The 23,423-nt window shown below is 35.1% G+C and overlaps 1 non-coding gene across 1 annotated transcript; it reads right to left on the reverse strand.

Annotated features, from left to right (window-relative positions):
• Window positions 1-3,756: 3,756 nt before the first annotated feature.
• Window positions 3,757-3,863, reverse strand: LOC145629751 (small nucleolar RNA R71). Its single transcript, XR_014111900.1, has one exon. It is a non-coding gene; the product is annotated as a small nucleolar RNA R71 (small nucleolar RNA).
• Window positions 3,864-23,423: the final 19,560 nt, after the last annotated feature.

Below are 23,423 nucleotides of genomic sequence, written 5' to 3' on the forward strand. Positions count from 1 at the left end.
TAAATGTACATTTTAGAAAATATATAACTCTTTAGAAGTACTAATGTACTATCAAAAGCTCATCTCCAATATACATACTTCTTGTGTAATTTATACTTATATATTAAAAAGCGTTCCTTAAAAAGTTTATGTGCCACATGGCACCCTCGCCATGTCAGGTTAAGAGAAATGTTTATTAAATGCTTTCTTTAGAGCCACTTTTATTACTAATTGGTGTTTTCTAGTGTTTTCGTAGATTTGGTTGACTTTTGCAGGGATTTATGCTTTTGGAGTATTTTCCCGAGAGTTTTGGAGCAATCACGAACATTGGAGAAGCACGACCAGATTCTATAGCCCAGGACCGGTTAGACCCATCGAACCGGTGATTAAGGGATCGGTATAGGTGATATCGCTGCATTTGGACCGAGTATTCAAGACCGAAAGAGGAAACCCATATTGGCCCGAAGAATTGGGGCCCAATCGTAGTCCAAATAGTGGCCCAAGTGAGCCGCCCGACCAAAGAGGCTGGCGCCCGGCCGGGCGGGAGAAGCTAAGGTTGGCGCCCGGTGACGCGCCCGGCCGGGCGCGAGATTAGTATTAAGAAGCAAAAAGGCGCGCCCGATCGGGCGGTGCCTCGCCCGATCGGGCGTGTGTATTTATTAGGAGACGATTAGCGTCGTTTTAATTTGATTTAGTTTAGGATTTGTACGGAGTATAAATACTCCTCCATAATACGATTTTAGCGCTCTCTCTCTCTCTCTCTCCTTCCTTTTACTCTTTCTTTACTCTCTTAATTGTTTTCTTAGATTTTCTTCCTCTAAAACCCTTGTTCTTAATTTACTCTTAATTCTAGATTTATTTTGGTAACGATTTCTCTTCTCTTAATCTTAGTTGTTTATTTTATTCCTTTAATCATGTCTTTCTTCATTGCTTTGATTAGTTTAGTTTCTATTATCACTACGTGAAAAAACGCATTTGGCACAGGTTCAAACCCGGCCTAAGGCACCGGTTTGAACCCGTGCCTATGTGGGGGGTGCCAAATACCCCCCTATTTGGCACCGGTTCAAAACCGGTGCCATAAATCGGTTTTGGCACCGGTTAACCGGTGCCTTAAATAGTTCCGCGAAATATTATTTTTTAGTGGAAGCACTTTTAGGCACCGGTTAACCGGTGCCTTTTTTTTTTTTTTTTTTTTTACTTTTTCTTGAAATAATAATAAAAATAATATACAAACAAGTTAACAAACATCAGCAATACGAACCACACAAAATGGTAAAATACGGAGTCTTGATCGAAATTGTTATATTCAACATCAAAACAATTGTAAATCACATTGTATTCAAGTAAATTGTTATTGTACAATACAAAAAAAAAAAATTAAAAAGTTACAATGAATTATAATGAAATTCAACTCAGAAATTGAAATTGTAAAACAATAAAAAAAAAATTACAACATCAAAACAATATTCCAAAAAAAAATTCTTGAATCCTTGCATTGTTGCATGAATTAACACCTGCATCAATAATAACCCAGAAATTATTAAAACTCAAAAAAAATAAACGAGAAACAATAACCCAGAAAACTCATGCATGCAAGAGAAAGAGAAAATCAATATAGAAAACCCAGAAAACCGCACAAACATTGAATTAACCCCAAAACTTTCGAAAATCAATTAACCCTTAAACTTTCGAAAATCAATTAATCCAGAAACTTTCGAAAATCAATTAACCAAGAAAAACAATCAACCCCAAAACTTTCAAAAATCAATTAATCCCAGAAATTTCGAAAAATCCATTAAGTGCAAATTTACAACAATCAAACCCAAAAAAATTAAGGCAATGAATTATAATTACACCAATCAATTTTGAACAATATTACAACAATCAAACCCAAAAAAATTAAGGCATATAACATAAATAATTAAACCCAGAAATCCTTACCAATTAAAACCAGAAACATGCACTAACCTCAAATTTGACCAGAAAATAAGTGGACTTGGTGGCGGCGGTGGTTAGTGGTGTCGGTGGTGGTGGGTTGAAGACAGAAGAGAGGTCGGAGATCGAGACAGAAGAGGACAGAGAGGACAAAGAAGGGAGAGAGGACAAAGAAGAGAGGTCGGAGAGAGAAGGAGGAGAGGATAGGAACGTCGGCGTCGATCTAGATCAAAGGAGAAAGAAGGTGAAGCGGATCGAGATCAGAGGAGAGAGAAGGAGAAGCGCCGAGGAGAGAGAAGGAGGTAGGTTAGGTTATATTAGGGTATATATAAAGGAAAGCCCGATTTTTTTTTTTGAGCAACGGTTCAGTGGCACCGGTTCAAACCGGTGGCCTTTTTATTTTTGGCACCGGTTTGAGCTGAACCGGTGCCATTGTTCTTGGTCTAAATCCCCGCCCAATTGTAGGCCGGTTTTTGGCACCGGTTTGGCCTGAACCGGTGCCAATTGGGGGTTGCCTTTTTGTATTTTTCTACTAGTGTATGTGTGAGTAGTTTTATTTCTAGGGTTTGTGGAGATCCATAAATAATATGAAGGGGTAATTTATTGTCATTAATTATCAATGCTAGATTAATTTCCTATTGATTGATTTAATGTGTGACTAGATTTGCGCAGATCTTTTATGCATGAGTTTAACAATATTGATTCGAGATTTGACAGATGAGAATTGATGTTTAGGTCTAGTTTCAATAGGCAGGTTAATTTATAAATGGTTAGGTCGAGATTCGAAAGATGAGATTTAATGCCGGTAAATTAATTGTGTGATTATAATACGTAGCGAAAGCCCTTTATAATCTGATTAATGTATGCATTGATGAATGATTATTATATTTTACCCTGGAATATTATTTATTGGTGAACCTGTGCCCTAGATCCTTTTATATATTATTTTCTCCCTATTATTGATCTCCATAGTTGAGTTTATTATTCAAATTCACATATTGGTTACCTAATAATCTAGATCATATTAGTTAATTAGGAATAGAAAGATCCGTTTCTCTGTGGATTCGACCCTACTTCCCTATCTACATTAGTTAGAGGATTTAGGTATTACTTTTGATTTGGGGATACGACTTTAAATTACCCTGTCAAAATTTGGCGCCGTTGCCGGGGAAACGGTTTTATTTTTATTTCTGATTATTTTTGTAGTCTAGGTTATTTTCTTCTTGTCTTAGAGAACATTAGTTCTCTGAGGCAAATCTCACATTTGCTTCTAGTTTTTTGTTTATGCCCAGGTATTCCAGATAATGGTACATCCCATTCAATCCTGAGATCGAACATTCCTTTCATTGACAGAAAAATCTCTACAAGCAAATCCTGGCGGATTCTGGTGATAATAATAATCACCGAGACCCTCCAACTGGTTCTAGCGATTCAGAGGTATAATCAGATCCAGAATCAGAGATGACGGCTCCAAAGAAGCTTAGTGATTACTCACAACCCAAGCTTACAGATTTTCCACATTTCACCCCTACTCCGGCTCTTGATGGGGTTCAATTCGAAATTAAGCCTCAATTTATAACGATGATACAGAGGAAGCAATTTAGTGGAGCCAAGGGTGAAGACCCAAATCTTCACATTGTCGACTATTGTCAATATTGTAACACCATCAGGCAAGCCGGGGTCACTCAAGACCAAATCAGGGAGATTCTCTTTCCCTTCTCTTTAACTGGAAAAGCTAAATTGTGGTTTAATGGCTTAAATAGAACTGCACTTGGTATAACTGACTGGGAAACTCTTGTTTTGAACTTTTATAACAAGTATTATCCTGCAAAGAGAACAGCCGTACTTCGGAGTGCGATTCAGAACTTTGCCCAAGAAGCCGATGAATCTTTATATGAGGCTTAGGAGAGGTTCAAGGACCTACAAAGAGACTGCCCCCACCACAATTTAGCACAATGACAGTTAATCCAAGCCTTTTACAATGGCCTTGGAATTTCCTCTCGAATAATTTTAGATTCTGCAGCTAGTGGGAGATTTATGAATCTTGATGTTGAAGATGCAGGTCAGGTTATTGAAGACATGGCGATACACAATTCCCAATATGGGAATCCTAGAGGATTTGCGAACAAGGGGAAGCATAGTGTTGACTCTGTATCCTTTTTGCAAGCTCAGCTGACCTCTATTTGCCAAAAATTAGATAACTCATATATACAACACATTTGATTAAGAATAAGCTTGCTTTATGTGCATATTGTCAATGCTATAAAAGAAAATTGTGGACAGATTACTTGTATGAAATGATTTTTGACAGAAGAGTTGCAATCCACTTCTGCCTATCTTTCGTAACAATTACGGAGTATGAGTACATGAAAGCATATTTATCTTGATGTTTTCGACAGTCTTGTAATTGTCGTTCTGTGTTTTAATTGTGTCCACATGTATACTAAAAATTACAAGAACCCCTATTAGAAATTCAACTAAGAAAAATAAAAAAATCAAATTAAATATTCAGAAGAGATCCTCTCAATCAAGATTTTTTGTCATTTGATTATGCAGTGAGTGGCAAAGAATTATAACCCATGTTTGCGTTCCCAGGTTGTCCGTCGAGGCTCTTGTTTTAGGGTATACTTCCGTATTGCTCGATTATCGGGTAGGTTGGGACATCTTACTACATACTCCCCTCAATAAGTTAAAAAGCTACTGTTGTTCCAAAGAATACTACAAGAAGGAGGGGTTGAATTGTAGTATGAGAATTTAGCCTAACTTTTTGCGGAATTAAAATTAAGTTAGCTAAAGGAACTGAAAGATAAACTAAAGGAACTAAAGAATGCAAGAGAGATTTTACGTGGAAAACTCCTTGGCCCTAACAAGGAGAAAAACCACGACCACTTGGGATTTTGGGAAAAGAATCTTCACTATAATAGGGCAAATGATCCTATTACAAGCTAAAGACTCAAACTCAAGTTCCTCTACGAACTTGAGACCCTGAGGAACAAGTCACCCAACTTGTTACTCTTCTCTTCTCTTTCTCTCTTCTCACTTCTCTGTTCTCTCTTCTCTTTCTCTTCTCTTTCTCTTCTCTTTCTCTTCTCTCTCTCTTCTCTTTCTCATACACAAACGTTCACTCGAACTTCCCCATTCCCCAATTTCAACTCGAAAGAAAAACAAACTCTAGTATAAGGACATTAAGAACACTCTAATGAACTTGTGTGGAATTTGACTCTTAACTCGTTTAAAGCTTGAAAACTTATGTGAGCAAGGGTAAGTTTTTCCATCTGAAATCAACAGCTATTTATAGACCAAAATTCGTTTAAGAAAAACTTCTTTGTGCAGCAAATCCACAACGCCACTACTCCAACCCACTAAGAAGATCATGTTCCTAAAATTAAGGAAACATGAACTCCTTAATGTGCACGACCATGACTTGAAGAAAATCATGGAGGAGTAGGCCGCAAGTTTTTAGAAAACGTGGGAGATTTTATTTGCAAAAGATATTTTTAGAAAATCAGAAATAAAATATTTTTGGTTAAGAAAAAGATAATCGTTAAAAGACTTAACCACTTACCTAAAAACTAGCATGCACAATTTTATCTCTTTAGACCAATTCCACACAGATTTTTCGAGTGCCATTTAATATCTTATACTTACATAAATCCTAAAATATAAAAATATATTTAGTCTTCATGTTCTCTGATGAAGCTTCTACTCCGAGGCTTCTGTTCCTTGGGAGGAACTTCTCTTCTTTGATGAGGCTTCTTCTCTGAAGCTTCTGTTTCCTGAGGGAACCTTCTCTTCTCCAGTCTTCATTTCTGAAGCGCCAGTTCCTGTGAGGGAACTCTTCTATATGGCTAGCTCTGCTTCTGGCCTTCTTGTTCCTCATGGTATTTTTACAAGACACTTAATTCTCCTGGTCTTTATAACTGAGTACACACTTAAACAATCAAGCACTTATTAGTTTGTAAGTAAGTGAGGTTGTGTCATCATCAAAATCATTAAGTCCAACAATATTCCCCCTTTTTGATGATGACAAACAAACCAAACTTACTTACAAGGCAACAGAGATAATCCATTTTATTCCTAAAGAAAGGAAATGCAAAAACAAAATACAATGCAGAATGGAAACTAATGTTTAAGGAAATAAACAATGCATAAATGAATAACTTAAGGAAAGACTGAAAAAAACTTGTATATACATTATACCTGCTTGTAGAGATTAGGCAGCTTGTGAAGATTTCGAACAGAGACCATATAATGATTAAGTTTCCTTGATAGTTTGCATCCTTTTCCCCCTTTTGGCATTATCAAAAACTATCACACACACGTATAGTATACCATAACACAGCACCAACTAGTGGTTTAGTGTTAAGACAAGAAGCATGCATAGAGAGAAAATATTCACAAAGCATATAGGCAAAAGAAACATAGACATTCATCATCCAAAACCGATTAAAACATCGGCCAAATGTACCAAATTCGCAAGTTTGCCAAAGAAATTAAAAAGTGCCCACAATATTACAGACCAAATCAAAGATTGTTCCCAAAAGCAAATAAACATAAGTTTCATCAACATAAAGAGGCTGCAAGGAAAGACAGGTTAAGATGCAATGCTCTGGTCATCATCAACAGCAAGATCCTCCAGCTTCTTGCTGATTTGAGACACTATGTCCTTCACAATGGACTGTCTCCCTTGTTCAGAGCTTGAGACCAGCTTCTTGACATCAGTGCTTAGAATGAGCATGCTCTTCTTCAGTTCAGCCATGTTTTGCTTTGAATCCTCTTGTTCCTTCAACACTTTCAGGAGCATATCCTTCATCTCCTTGACCTCCTCGCTGGGAGCCTTTGATGGGGAACTGAAAGCTGCAAAACCTGTTCCTGCAGATGCATACTTGCCCAGACTAGGAGAGCTTGAGATTTTCTGCAATTCCTCTTGCACCCCAGTCATATCAATGCAAATGGGTGCAGAGGGCTCCTTTTTCTTCATCAGCCTTAAACTCTTCCTTTTCTTCCTTCCCCCTGTCTCAATCACTTCCTCAACCACCTTTTCCTCTTCCTCCTCCTGAATATCCTGCACTACTCCCTCTATGATCCCAGTAGCTCTCTCCTCTTCCCCCTCAGCTAGTCCACCTACTTCCTTAGGCCTTTTCTCCTTTTCCTCCAGCACAACTTCAAAACATCCATCCACAATCTTCATCTTATGATTTTCAAGGAAAATAGATTGCATGTATTCGGTGTTTTTGAGGGGCAGAGGTTCTTTATCAGTAAAGGAGATGCCAAAGCTTTCGAAAACATAGGTAAGTAGGTTACCATATCCCACCTTCCATCCTTTTGAAACACAGTGAGAAAGGTGTTGGATCATGATGGACGGAAAGTTAATTTGGATATTTTTGGCTAGGCAATAGATGAGAACAGAGTCAAGCTTGTTGGCACTGTCTCTCTTTTGGGTTCGAGGAATAATGTCATTGAAAACAAATTTTAGCAGAATTTTGTCAAGAGGGGTTAGGTCATTGTGATTTATGTAGGTTTCCTCCGGGTCTCCACCTAGAAACTCTACTATCTCATCAATATTTGCATCAGGAAGAGGGTTCCTTATCACATTACTCTTAAAATACAAGTCATATCCAGTATTAGGAACATCAAACAACTCAGCCAAGTACATCGCATCAAACTCAATTTCTTTTTCATACACACAGCAACGAATAACACCTTTAGAATATTTGAAACTTTTGCAAAAATCCCTCATAGCATCAACATACATACTCCGATTAAAGCATTCACTCAACAAATTCACCCAATTTTGAGCTTCAATCAAATCAAGCAGTTCATACAATTTAACAGACTTACACCAAGGAAGATTAATAGCCAAACCTGTCACAAAGTGATCACTAATCTTCTCTTGCCGTTTAATGGCTGCAGGCTTGTCTCGGTAATTGACCCCTAGTTCCGGAGCGCTTTCTTCTTCTTCTTGCATGTCATCGGACTTCCTTTTTCGAGAAGATTGGGATTCGGTGGTTGAATCCACTTTTGGAGGCTCTTGGTTATCATTGGGGTTAATTTCCGGTGGGATTTCCATGGTAATTTCTGGAATTGGGTTAGTGTTAAGGTCGGCTTCAATTTGGGTTTTTGGAGAGGTAGACATTGGAGAGTAGTTTTGATCGGAGTGATGAGAGAGAAGGTAATTTTTGTGTGGTGTAAATTTGTGTGAGGCTGACATCTTTTATGGTGGAGGTAAATTGGTGAAGTGAGGTGTCGTTTGGGAGGTGAGGTGAATTTAGTTGATTTGACATTCATATTTATTGCTTAGGGAAACGCAAACCGTGTTTCAAGAGAGTAGTGTAAGTGGGCTACTTTTTGAACAAAAGATAATGATGAATTTAGATGCATTCATCCGATTTTTGTGTTTAGATAAAAAGAATTTGGAATTTTGAAAAATAGATAAACACAACAATTTTATCTTTTGAATATTGTTAGTAAAGAACACTTGCAAATACAACTTGATACACGGAACAAATCAACAAGGCTCATGCAACCAATTTTGGACTTTTCATATTCTATGTCTTTCAAATTTACATGCCCTTAGTAAATATTACTCCTGCTTACAACCTGTCTTAACTATGTAATTAAACATATAACACTTGTGCACAGTATACAACAGATTAAGCATGTCAGTTTGAGTTTCATACCTGAGGGAACTTGATGCATTTTTCTCAGTATAACTTAATCATCCCAAGTTCCATTCTCATCTTCTCATGCCTTTCTCTATTTAAGGGTTTTGTTAATATATCTGCAATTTGATTGTCAGTTTGGCAGAAATCTAATTTAATCAAACCCTTTTCAACATTATCCTTAAGGAAATGATGCCTTATATGAATATGCTTAACTCTTGAATGATGGACTGGATCTTTAGATATGCAAATTGCACTAGTGTTATCACAGTAGATAGTAATGCAATTAAATTTAATACCAAAGTCACGTAACTGTTGTTTTATCCAGAGGACTTGAGAGCAACAAGCAGCTGCTGCTACATACTCAGCCTCTGCAGTAGATAATGCAACAGTATTTTGTTTCTTGGAACCCCAAGAAACTAGACAAGAGCCAAGGAACTGAACCATACCTGAGGTGCTTTTCCTATTGACTAGGTCACCTGCATAGTCAACATCTGTGAATCCTCTAAGCATAAAGTCATCACTTCTAGGATAGAACAGACACAGGTCATCTGTTCCTTTGAGGTATCTCAAAATTCTCTTAACAGCCGTTAGATGTGATTCTTTAGGATTAGACTGAAATCTAGCTCACAATCCAACACTAAAGGAAATGTCAGGCCTACTGGCTGTTAGATATAACAATGAACCAATCATACCTCTGTAAGTGGTTTGATCCACACTTGTTCCTTGTGGATCCTCATCAAGTCTTGTTGCTGTTCCCATAGGTGTATGATTTGTCTTGGCATTTTCCATGTTGTACTTCTTCAGAAGTTCCTTGACATACTTCTGTTGGTGAATCATTATTCCTTCAGCTGTTTGCTTTATTTGAAGTCCAAGGAAGAAATTCAATTCACCCATCATGCTCATCTCAAATTCACCACCCATTAGCTCAGCAAAGTACTTGCACAAACCATTGTTAGTAGCACCAAATATAATATCATCTACATAGATCTGTACAACTAACAAATCAGTTCCTCGAGATTTAAGAAAAAGAGTTTTGTCTACTTTTCCTCTTTTGAAGTCATTTTTCAGTAGGAACTTTGAAAGCCTTTCATACCAGGCTCTTGGAGCTTGTTTGAGCCCATAGAGAGCTTTATCAAGCTTAAAAACATGATTTGGAAATTTTGGATTTTCGAAACCTGGAGGTTGTTCAACAAACACTTCCTCATTTAAGAAACCATTTAGAAAAGCACATTTCACATCCATTTGATAGAGTTTGAAACCCATAAAAGAAGCAAAAGCCACTAGGATTCTAATAGCTTCTAATCTAGCTACAGGAGCAAAGGTTTCATCGAAATCAATACCTTCCTGTTGGTTGTAGCCCTTTACAACCAATCTAGCCTTGTTCCTTACTATGGTGCCATGTTCATCAAGCTTGTTCCTAAACACCCATTTGAGCCCAATTTTCTTTCCCTTAGGCTTTGGCTCAAGGTGCCAGACCTTGTTCCTTTCGAACTCATTGAGTTCCTCTTGCATGGCCACTATCCAATCAGCATCTCCCAAGGCTTCTTGATGATTTCTTGGTTCTAGAATGGACAGAAATGCATGGAATGCGCAGTAGTTCCTCATCTGTGATCTTGTTTGAGTTCCTTTTCCTATATCACTGATAATTAAATCAGTTGGATGGGAACCTCGATACCTGAATGGCCTGGGTTGGAATTCCCTTGCTGGAACTCCAATTTGAGGAGCTTCTGTTTCTGTTCCTTCTGCTTCTTCTGCTTGTTCCTCATTCACCTATTCATCTGGTTGAGGAACCTCTCCATTTTCTTGATGATCCTCTTCTGGAGCAGGCTGCTTTTCTTTGGTTTGCTTTTGGGTCTCTTCTTCATCCCTGCCTCTTATCAATCCAATTTCAAAATCATTATCATCTTCTTGTTCCTGTACACTCACAAACTGGTTAACTTCATCAAAGATTATATGAATGCTTTCCTCAACACACATTGAGCTTTTATTGTAAACTCTATAAGCTTTGCTATCAGAGGCATATCCTAGAAATATGGCCTCTTCACTTCTTTCATCAAATTTCCCTAGGTTTTTCTTACCATTGTTATGTACAAAGCACTTACAACCAAAGGCTCTCAGATGAGATATGTTTGGCTTTCTTCCCCTGAATAGTTCATAGGGAGTCTTGTTGATGATACTTCTGATTGTTACTCTGTTAAGGATGTAACATGCTGTATTTACGGCTTCAACCCAGAAGTTCCTTGGCAATCCACTTGCAATCAGCATCGTTCTAGCCATTTCCTCAAGGGTTCGATTATTCCTTTCTACAACTCCATTCTGTTGGGGAGTCCTTGGAGCTGAGAAGTTATGATTCATGCCATTTTCCCTGCAAAACTCATCGAATCTTGAGTTCTCAAATTCAGTTCCGTGATCTGATCTGAGATGGACTATGGAGTGACCACTGATTTTCTGTATTTTCTTGGCAAAGGCAACAAACTCGTTAAAAGTTTCATCTTTACTAGAAAGAAAAATAACCCAAGTGAATCTAGAATAATCATCAACAATAACCAAAACATATTTCTTGCCACTCCTGCTTTGAATTCTCATGGGACCACACAAATCCATATGGATTAATTCCAAAGGCTTTGTAGTGCTCACCATTTTCTTCAATTTAAAAGATGAGCGAACATGCTTGCCTTTCACACATGCATCACAAACTTTGTTCTGTAGGAACTTGATAATAGGAAGTCCCACAACCAAGTTCCTTGATCTTAGCTTGTCCAGTAATGAAAAGCTAGCATGTCCAAAACGTTTATGCCATAGCAGGGGATCATCTTCAACAACACTCAGACATGTAAGGTTGTTCCTTGGGATTAAGTTGAGGTCAACCGTATAAGTGTTCCCTCTTCTTGTTCCTTCTAGAACAACCTTTCCTGACTTGTTGTTGATGATGTTACAAGAATCAGAAGTAAAACTTACAGAGTTTCCTTTGTCACAAAATTGTGATATACTGAGCAAATTGTGCATTAAGCCCTCGACCAGGAACACATTATCAATGGAATGAGATTTTGATCTACCAATTTTGCCTTTTCCAACGATCTCGCCCTTCTTATTATCCCCAAAGGTTACTGTTCCTCCAGGGTAGTCTTCTAGTGAGAGGAATTTTGATTTATCACCTGTCATATGCTTTGAACAGCCGCTGTCGAGATACCACGAGTTGTTCCCCCTCACTAGGACCTCTTTCTGGAGTTCCTCAAGGTAAGCCTTTTCATCATCTGATTTGGCCATTAAACAGAGATTGGTTGTCTCCTCTTCTGGTTGGTCATCATCTTCTTCTTCACTTTCTGAGTCTCCCCAGGCTGCTATCATGGCCTTCCTCATGTCTGACTTTTGATAGTTTGCTTTGCTGAATTTTTCTCTTCCCTGTTCCTTAGCCTTTCCTTTCCCTTTATCATTTTCCCAAAGGGGACAGTCTCTGATAAAGTGATCTGGAGATCCACACTTGTGGCAGTTGTAGTCAGGCTTTGGATTTGAGATCTTTTTCCCAAAGTTCCTTGAGGTTCGGCCTTTCTTGAACATCTTTTTAAATCTTCGCACAATTAGGGCAGCCTCATCCTCGTCCACTTCTGAGTCTTCCTCCTCATCAGCCTTAAGAGCCAATCCCTTGTTCCTCATGGGTTCATTGTTGACTCCAAGGTGTAACTCATGAGTCATGAGAGAACCTGCTAGTTGTTCAATATTGAACTTGGTAAAGTCCTTCGTTTCCAGAAGGGCTGTCACCTTAGCTCTCCACCTCTCATCTTGTGGAAGACTTCTAAGAATCTTCCTAACCTGCTCATCTGTAGGAATCTGTCTACCAAGGGAAACCAACTCATTTATGATGTTAGTAAAACGGGTTAGCATCTCTTGAATGGTTTCCTTAGGCTGCATTTCAAATCTTTCATACTTAGACATAAGTAGATCGATTTTTGAGCGTTTAACCTCATTAGTTCCTTCATGAGTAATCTGCAGCAAATCCCAGATTTCCTTAGCGTTCTTGCACCCCATAACACGATTGTGTTCGTGAGGTCCAAGTCCACAGTGGAGCAATTTCACAGCCATAGCATTTATTTCCATTTTATCAAAGTCTTCTTTTTCATATTCAGACATAGGCTTAGGGATTACCTCGTTCTGAGCATTTGTTTTGGTGACATCGAAATCACCAACCTCGATGACCCTCCAGACTTGGTAGTTCTCTGCCTTGATAAAGATCTCCATGCGGTTCTTCCAGTAGGTATAGAACTTGCCGTTGAACATAGGAGGCCTCTGTGTTGAGTATCCTTCCTCGAGCTTCTCATGAGTATTCATTTTCTCCAAGACCTTTCTTCTTCAAGGTTTCCTGATTTTCCTAGAAGTTAGGCTCTGATACCAATTGTTGTTCCAAAGAATACTACAAGAAGGGGGGGTTGAATTGTAGTATGAAAATTTAGCCTATCTTTTTGCGGAATTAAAATTAAGTTAGCTAAAGGAACTGAAAGATAAACTAAAGGAACTAAAGAATGCAAGAGAGATTTTACGTGGAAAACTCCTTGGCCCTAACAAGGAGAAAAACCACGACCACTTGGGATTTTGGGAAAAGAATCTTCACTATAATAGGGCAAATGATCCTATTACAAGCTAAAGACTCAAACTCAAGTTCCTCTACGAACTTGAGACCCTGAGGAACAAGTCACCCGACTTGTTACTCTTCTCTTCTCTTTCTCTCTTCTCACTTCTCTGTTCTCTCTTCTCTTTCTCTTCTCTTTCTCTTCTCTCTCTCTTATCTTTCTCATACACAAACATTCACTTGAACTTCCCCATTCCCCAATTTCAACTCGAAAGAAAAACAAACTCTAGTATAAGGACATTAAGAACACTCTAATGAACTTGTGTGGAATTTGACTCTTAACTCGTTTAAAGCTTGAAAACTTATGTGAGCAAGGGTAAGTTTTTCCATCTGAAATCAACAGCTATTTATAGACCAAAATTCGTTTAAGAAAAACTTCTTTGTGCAGCAAATCCACAACGCCACTACTCCAACCCACTAAGAAGATCATGTTCCTAAAATTAAGGAAACATGAACTCCTTAATGTGCACGACCATGACTTGAAGAAAATCATGGAGGAGTAGGCCGCAAGTTTTTAGAAAACGTGGGAGATTTTATTTGCAAAAGATATTTTTAGAAAATCAGAAATAAAATATTTTTGGTGAAGAAAAAGATAATCGTTAAAAGACTTAACCACTTACCTAAAAACTAGCATGCACAATTTTATCTCTTTAGACCAATTCCACACAGATTTTTCGAGTGCCATTTAATATCTTATAATTACATAAATCCTAAAATATAAAAATATATTTAGTCTTCATGTTCTCTGATGAAGCTTCTACTCCGAGGCTTCTGTTCCTTGGGAGGAACTTCTCCCAGAAAGCTTGGTTGCACTTTCCTATTAGTCCTTGAGTTTAAATGTTTTTCAATATGGTTGCTTCACCTTATGCTAATAGAATTTTATATATGCTTCATAGACATGGCCATTGTTGCTATAGGCTAGTCACAGATAACTGCTTTAATTTTTCCCAGTTTGATCAAATAATGATTGCAACACAAACTCCTAGTTGAATTAAACTCCTGATTGTCCTTAATTATTCATCCTAGTTGTGCTTTGAATTTATAACCTTCTTGTTTCTTGTAGCCTGAAGAGAGTTCTTTATATCTTTTTTTTTTTTTTTTTTTTTTTTTTTTTTTTTTTTTGAGGGATGAGTTCTTTATAACTTTTATTCCTTTTATCTTCAGTTTATATTTTCACATACAACTACGTTTATCTTTTCTAATGGAAATCCTTCTGTTGTTTTTTGATCTTCCTGGTAATATGTATGTGTAGGGAATAGTTTCAAGCCTTTAAAATCCCACTAGCTTGAACCCCACTGTGATCATACACTAAAGTACGGTGGCGTCCAAAAGGAAAGAAGATAGAGCAAAAGAGTCGCCAACAAGTTTTTTAAGGAACTTGTAAACCGTTCACGAGGTGAAGGTTACACCCCTTAACGATCCAAGAGATCGTCAACTCCATAAGGTCATGAACCAAATAAGGGTTCGGGGATGATGGTACAAATCCAACCTAAAAGAGATTGAACCTGCCCTAATAATAGGCCTCTACTTTATTCTGCTCGTATTCATGTGCGCTTTCTGACTAACATGCAATCAATAAAATTACCCTAAACCTGTTTAATCTATGTTGGTTGAATATTAATGCACAAATAAACTATTGTTGGCGATCACTTGAATTATAATCACAATTAACCCTAACAAGATTATTAATTATCTTATTAAGCGTGATTGCAAGTACCAATTCCCTTTAACATGCAATAAAGGTGATCAAGCAATAACAATAAATATCAAGCAACATAATAAATAATCAACATCATTAATAATAATTATATCAATCATAAATCATAATCATCATGTTAAATGTAACACCCCAATAATTCTCTCTTTAAACCTCTGAGGACCCTGAACAATATTCAAGAGAATTACTGGCGTGCTACCGCCACGTGTTCAAACGTTAAGGCTTTATCAGAAAATAGCAGCGGAAAAACTAAATCAGTTATAAATAAGTTTCAAAACCAACGAATGAAACCAAATTAAGTCATACAACTTGGAACCATTAAGGCCCTTATTCAAAACCCAATAAAAGTAGTAAGTGATTAAATTCAGTGTTCAAATAAATTCAAACCCAAAAGAAATAGTGTCGAATAAAATCGAATTAAAATAAATTCAAACTTGCAAAAGAAATAAAATGAAACAACCAACTCTCTACTCAAGATCCCACAACCCTGATGAATGCTGCATGTGTAAGAACCTGTGGTAATTCTGCTCCCCAATATTACAAGTGTAAAAATTGGATCGTCACAGGGTCATTGAAAGGCGAAGGCCATGACCAAAGAAAGACACACAAAGCACGCAATCAGCAAAGCTGAGTACATACAAGCTGCAAAATAAATTAAGAATTCCATAACATACTACTAATAATCAATCATCATGCATCATTAAATTATAGACTCAACACACGACTCAACTATTTATATTACTAAGACTCCATTAATTAATAATAGGTAAATCATTATTTTTATTCATTGGATTACGCAATAGACAAGGTTGTCCAACCCATGCTCCATTTGGAACATCAATAAAAGAAAACCCCATGCCTCCTTTCGGAAACATCAATAAACATCCAACGACCACGGGCGCGACTCCGTGACCGTAGTTAGTATGAGATCTCACCTAACTCCTAGTTTTGAAAAATATTTGAAATAAGAGACTCGTAGATCAGACGGCCTCGAGAAAAGTACACGGCTAATACCCCATGTACCCCAACCCCTGATTGTCATTACTCCAGAAGTGCACCAATCCAGAGTTTTATTGCTCATCCATCTTGCACTTTACGTGATTTACAGGTTTAGACTTGGTGATGACTCATATGCATAACAATACAATCAATCCAATATCAATTCAATCAAGTAAAGCAACTTTTCAATTTCAATTCTTGATTTATTAGTGGCAAGCAACATTTATTATTTATTCCTTTACTACCTCGGTGTATAAACACCTTGAGTGCATAAGGCACCCCAAACTCTTAACCTTGTCTTATAAGACATGAACCATTCCTTTACTCATCCTATTTCATTAAATCATGAATGAGTAATAATTAAGTCATTTCACCAATCACATACCTTTGCCTCTAAGCGCACCTTGCATAATTAGAACATAACCAATAATTACAATAAGGAATAGTGCACGTCAAAGGAAATTCACAATGTATAACCAAACAATTTAACCCAGTCATCCCTAGACATGATACTAAGTTCTCGATCCGTCCTTAAACATGCACCTAAAAGCAAGGTTTTGTAACTTGTACGTACCTTGAGCAAACGAATTGGTATGCCACTTTACTAACTAGAAATCACCTTCAATAAACTCCTCTCCTAAGCCAAATAATAACATCTCAATCAATACCCAATCAATTAAATTTACAGCAATACTAACTTACTTTAAAACCTTCAAAATCCAAATCAAACAACACTTTAAAACCTTCCCTTTTGTTAAAATTAAAGGCTTATATATAGTTCTTTAAATTTTTCTTCATAAAAACCTTAAAATACACTCTTATACATGAAATTACAGCAAGTTCAAAGTCTAATAAAAATCTGAAAATTATATAAAAACCCCTAAAATCTCTCTTTTTAATGGGTGATTAAACCCTCTTTATAAAACATCAAAAGTAGTACTTAGAAACTATTTCCAACACTTGAAACTTCAATAAAAACATATATTTATGCTTAATTAACTTTAAACATAATTAATTTTATTAATCAAACTCAAGGATAATATTTTAAGTATGTAAAAACTTCGTTAAAACCAAAAACTGCCCGAAAATCATATTTAGAGGCTGAATTTGGCCTCGAGAGGGTGGTGCTCACTACCAAAGGTAGTGAGTCTTTCTTAAAACGTGGTTTCCACATGGAAAACACTACTTTTTTGTCAAAATCGGATGAGTTTAGAACCTGGTCGGGATTAAAACGGGATTAATATTAACGAACGGAAATCTAAAAATTAAAACACGAATCTATGTGTTCAAAATAATCTGGAATTAAGTTAAACTAATCAGTAGTTATAATCACCAAAATTTCAAAACATCATTACTATAAAAGCCCTAAATCAATTGTTCATAAAAACCCTAAAATCATGATTTTCAATAAATTGAAACCCTAGGTTTATAATTCATAAAATATGAAATTTATAACATAAATATAATCTGAAATTTATAATCTTTATACCATTAAAATATAATTTGATACTAAAAATATAATCTTTATACTAAAATCAAAACCCAAAACAATTAAATTAACATTAAGCAAAATAATGAAACAAAGGAGGATGAAAATAAGACTAACCTTTTTGTGTGGGAAATTTTTGGAGATTCATGGGATATTTATAGGAGAGAATTATTGTAGGGTAAAAAGAAAGATTGGGCCTCATAAAAATAATGGGTCGATTAAGTAAACAAATGGGTTAGGCTTGTATGATTGGACATAAATTGTAGAATAAAGGTGCATAAAATAATTTGTTCAAATAATTTTCGACCCAGATTAATAATTTGAAACTTTTGAAATTAAATTATGAAAAATAACAAATAAATATTATAAATAAAATAAATTTTCATTTATAAAATATTTAAAAATACGGGGGATTACAATCTACCCCTCTTAAAAGAAGTTTCGCCCTCGAAACTTAACCCAAAAGCCATAAATTTTCCAAAACCATTCAAACTTTTGTGTTTTATACTGCTGTAAATTGATTGATTCTCAACATGCACACTCAACAAACTGAACTTTATGCTTAATAGACTCATACTTGGCCAAAGTTTACATACTTTAATTGCATGTAAATACAACAATAGTGCATATTAATAAGCAAAATAATGCAAACTCAAGCAATAAATAGCATAATTGAGGTAAAAAGCGCGAAATTACATCGCATTCTACCCCTCTTAAAGAAAAGAGTTACGCCCCCGTAACTCACCACAATAATATCATTAGGCATTTCTTTTTCATTTCTTCTTTCTGCAATAATTTATCCATAACTTGTTATTCTATAATTTCCTCAAATTTGAATAGCTCAAATCATAGGCACTCAATAATCTCTTTAGCTCTCCTTAGCTAACAACCAAAGGCTATTAAGAGCTGTAAAAATCTTACAGGTGACACTATATTTCAAATGAATCTCCAATGTAAACAATATATACGCAATCTCAAGATCATGGTAGGGTAATTGGTCTCATAAGATTTGTCTTGGCAAGAAGCATTATCATTTTTTTCCATTTTGTTGCAACACACATCCATTAAGTAAAAACTTCAAGGCCACCACTCCTATTAGGCAAGACTAAAACAAGTGCAACGATTAAATGTTCTTTAAGATTAAAGAGTTAAAAGGCTTGTTTACACTTCTCATCTCATTCAAACTAACTCTCTTTCATCAATGTATATACAACAATCCTCAAAAGTCCTTTACAGCCCTCTTTAAACATCTAATCCCAATAAACAACTTATATCGGTCACATTGTTAGGTGTAGACCACTTACTCACCACTTGAATTTTTTTGTCCCAAAATGAAACTTACTTTCATTAATAAAAATTCACACTTCGAAAACTGAGCATATTACAAGTCGTCCCTAAAATGTCACAGAATCCTCAAATGTCTATTATAATTCTCCTCACTCTTCAAGTATAGCAAGATATCATTAATAAAGCCATATATATATCGAATTACTGTACTCATGGAAATACTCGATTCATTAAATCCATAATGATTGTTAATACATTATTAACCCAAAAGGCCTGATTTATATTTCCATGTTTATAAATCCATGGGCTCCTCAAAATTTTTTTTTTCTCTCCAGCTTGGTTTTCAAATTCTCCTAACGAAAGTCAATTGTCTCACGAATCGTATCCCTATTCTCTTTCCACCAAAGTTATGCTCCTCAAATTCTCATGGCAATTCAAAACAACAAAAACTCATCTTTCACTACCTAGTTCTACAAAAAAGCAGGGTCTCCACTCTCCTTAAAGTATGCGGCTTGACCAAAGCAAAATTCATACACTTCTCTCGCGTAGTTTATCATCACCAAATATATATATTCATCAATTCTCCAAGTATATTCCTAATTTGATCATAAGGTTTCTCAAATAAACACTCATTGGTTGCAAAAATTGAAGGAGATATTAAATAATAAAAATATAGATCTTACCAATAACCTAAAGCACCAAATAAATAATAAATAACATCATTAAATAAGCATAACCAAATAGTCACATGCTTCATATAATGATCATCCATACATACACATTACATTGCACAAATCATCACAAATTAATCTATATTGTATTCTTTAATCCTTACACATGATTCTAGGTGATCACAACACCCAAATTTGCATGATTATATAAAACATATACAATTAAATATAACTTGCATAAAAACTACATTCAAAATAAATGGCACCAAGAATTAAATTATAATGCACATAGAAAGAAATCATCTGTCCTATATGCCCTTCTTAAGACTACCCAAATCTCACACATAAAATAAAATAAATAATACTAAGGATCAAAGAATAAAATAAGTACGCAGATTCAACTAATTTAAAAAATAATTAATAACATAGTAATTTATAAAAATACATATATTTTATTTAAACTGCCGAATTATTTTAATTAAAATAAAATAATTTTTTTGAAATTAAAGTTTAACCTTAAATCACGTCATAAAATCCAGAATCATAAGATTTAAAACATTAGGCGCCCAAAAACTTTTAAAGTAACTTTAGTGGTAATTAAATCGAACCAAAGCTCCCAGATTGGCTCTGATACCACTTTGTAACACCCCAATAATTCTCTCTTTAAACCTCTGAGGACCCTGAACAATATTCAAGAGAATTACTGGCGTGCTACCGCCACGTGTTCAAACGTTAAGGCTTTATCAGAAAATAGCAGCGGAAAAACTAAATCAGTTATAAATAAGTTTCAAAACCAACGAATGAAACCAAATTAAGTCATACAACTTGGAACCATTAAGGCCCTTATTCAAAACCCAATAAAAGTAGTAAGTGATTAAATTCAGTGTTCAAATAAATTCAAACCCAAAAGAAATAGTGTCGAATAAAATCGAATTAAAATAAATTCAAACTTGCAAAAGAAATAAAATGAAACAACCAACTCTCTACTCAAGATCCCACAACCCTGATGAATGCTGCATGTGTAAGAACCTGTGGTAATTCTGCTCCCCAATATTACAAGTGTAAAAATTGGATCGTCACAGGGTCATTGAAAGGCGAAGGCCATGACCAAAGAAAGACACACAAAGCACGCAATCAGCAAAGCTGAGTACATACAAGCTGCAAAATAAATTAAGAATTCCATAACATACTACTAATAATCAATCATCATGCATCATTAAATTATAGACTCAACACACGACTCAACTATTTATATTACTAAGACTCCATTAATTAATAATAGGTAAATCATTATTTTTATTCATTGGATTACGCAATAGACAAGGTTGTCCAACCCATGCTCCATTTGGAACATCAATAAAAGAAAACCCCATGCCTCCTTTCGGAAACATCAATAAACATCCAACGACCACGGGCGCGACTCCGTGACCGTAGTTAGTATGAGATCTCACCTAACTCCTAGTTTTGAAAAATATTTGAAATAAGAGACTCGTAGATCAGACGGCCTCGAGAAAAGTACACGGCTAATACCCCATGTACCCCAACCCCTGATTGTCATTACTCCAGAAGTGCACCAATCCAGAGTTTTATTGCTCATCCATCTTGCACTTTACGTGATTTACAGGTTTAGACTTGGTGATGACTCATATGCATAACAATACAATCAATCCAATATCAATTCAATCAAGTAAAGCAACTTTTCAATTTCAATTCTTGATTTATTAGTGGCAAGCAACATTTATTATTTATTCCTTTACTACCTCGGTGTATAAACACCTTGAGTGCATAAGGCACCCCAAACTCTTAACCTTGTCTTATAAGACATGAACCATTCCTTTACTCATCCTATTTCATTAAATCATGAATGAGTAATAATTAAGTCATTTCACCAATCACATACCTTTGCCTCTAAGCGCACCTTGCATAATTAGAACATAACCAATAATTACAATAAGGAATAGTGCACGTCAAAGGAAATTCACAATGTATAACCAAACAATTTAACCCAGTCATCCCTAGACATGATACTAAGTTCTCGATCCGTCCTTAAACATGCACCTAAAAGCAAGGTTTTGTAACTTGTACGTACCTTGAGCAAACGAATTGGTATGCCACTTTACTAACTAGAAATCACCTTCAATAAACTCCTCTCCTAAGCCAAATAATAACATCTCAATCAATACCCAATCAATTAAATTTACAGCAATACTAACTTACTTTAAAACCTTCAAAATCCAAATCAAACAACACTTTAAAACCTTCCCTTTTGTTAAAATTAAAGGCTTATATATAGTTCTTTAAATTTTTCTTCATAAAAACCTTAAAATACACTCTTATACATGAAATTACAGCAAGTTCAAAGTCTAATAAAAATCTGAAAATTATATAAAAACCCCTAAAATCTCTCTTTTTAATGGGTGATTAAACCCTCTTTATAAAACATCAAAAGTAGTACTTAGAAACTATTTCCAACACTTGAAACTTCAATAAAAACATATATTTATGCTTAATTAACTTTAAACATAATTAATTTTATTAATCAAACTCAAGGATAATATTTTAAGTATGTAAAAACTTCGTTAAAACCAAAAACTGCCCGAAAATCATATTTAGAGGCTGAATTTGGCCTCGAGAGGGTGGTGCTCACTACCAAAGGTAGTGAGTCTTTCTTAAAACGTGGTTTCCACATGGAAAACACTACTTTTTTGTCAAAATCGGATGAGTTTAGAACCTGGTCGGGATTAAAACGGGATTAATATTAACGAACGGAAATCTAAAAATTAAAACACGAATCTATGTGTTCAAAATAATCTGGAATTAAGTTAAACTAATCAGTAGTTATAATCACCAAAATTTCAAAACATCATTACTATAAAAGCCCTAAATCAATTGTTCATAAAAACCCTAAAATCATGATTTTCAATAAATTGAAACCCTAGGTTTATAATTCATAAAATATGAAATTTATAACATAAATATAATCTGAAATTTATAATCTTTATACCATTAAAATATAATTTGATACTAAAAATATAATCTTTATACTAAAATCAAAACCCAAAACAATTAAATTAACATTAAGCAAAATAATGAAACAAAGGAGGATGAAAATAAGACTAACCTTTTTGTGTGGGAAATTTTTGGAGATTCATGGGATATTTATAGGAGAGAATTATTGTAGGGTAAAAAGAAAGATTGGGCCTCATAAAAATAATGGGTCGATTAAGTAAACAAATGGGTTAGGCTTGTATGATTGGACATAAATTGTAGAATAAAGGTGCATAAAATAATTTGTTCAAATAATTTTCGACCCAGATTAATAATTTGAAACTTTTGAAATTAAATTATGAAAAATAACAAATAAATATTATAAATAAAATAAATTTTCATTTATAAAATATTTAAAAATACGGGGGATTACATTAAAGCATAGCAAGATCCTAGGCATGATACTAACAAGATTAATAACAAACCCTAGCATGTCACTAAGCAATAAAAATCAAATCTTTAGCCCTAACATGATACTAACATGAATAAATATTAGGAAGAATATAGGAAGCATCGTACTTTTAATCATATTTAATATTAAAAATACCCTAGACATGATACTAGGAATCATAATAACAATCTAAACATGATATCTACATCATAATATCAATTAATCAATTAAAGTACTTACTTTGATGCTTCGTACCTCTTTCTAATAACAAAATACACACGTTAGTAACTTCAAGGAAAATAATAATCAAACAATTAAATTAAATAATTGAAAGAGAGATTTGGGACCAAACCCTCAGAAATTAAAACCTTTCACGTCTAGGGCGAAGGAAACTTCGAATATGGCTAGGTGTTTCTAGATCTAATGAATGCGGAATTTTGTATTAAAAAAGCAAGAAAGAATATTTATTCTAAAGAATGAATATAATTGAAAATTGATGAATGAATTGATTGAATTAAAAGAATTGATGATTCTTGGTGAATGAAAACGGAGTTTTTGATACGATATTTATAGAGAAAATCATCCAAAAAGATAATTTAACAAAACAGAGTCTGAAGA

This window comes from Chenopodium album, chromosome 4 (genome assembly GCF_948465745.1).
Source record: "Chenopodium album chromosome 4, dcCheAlbu1.1, whole genome shotgun sequence".
Lineage (NCBI taxonomy): Eukaryota > Viridiplantae > Streptophyta > Magnoliopsida > Caryophyllales > Amaranthaceae > Chenopodium > Chenopodium album.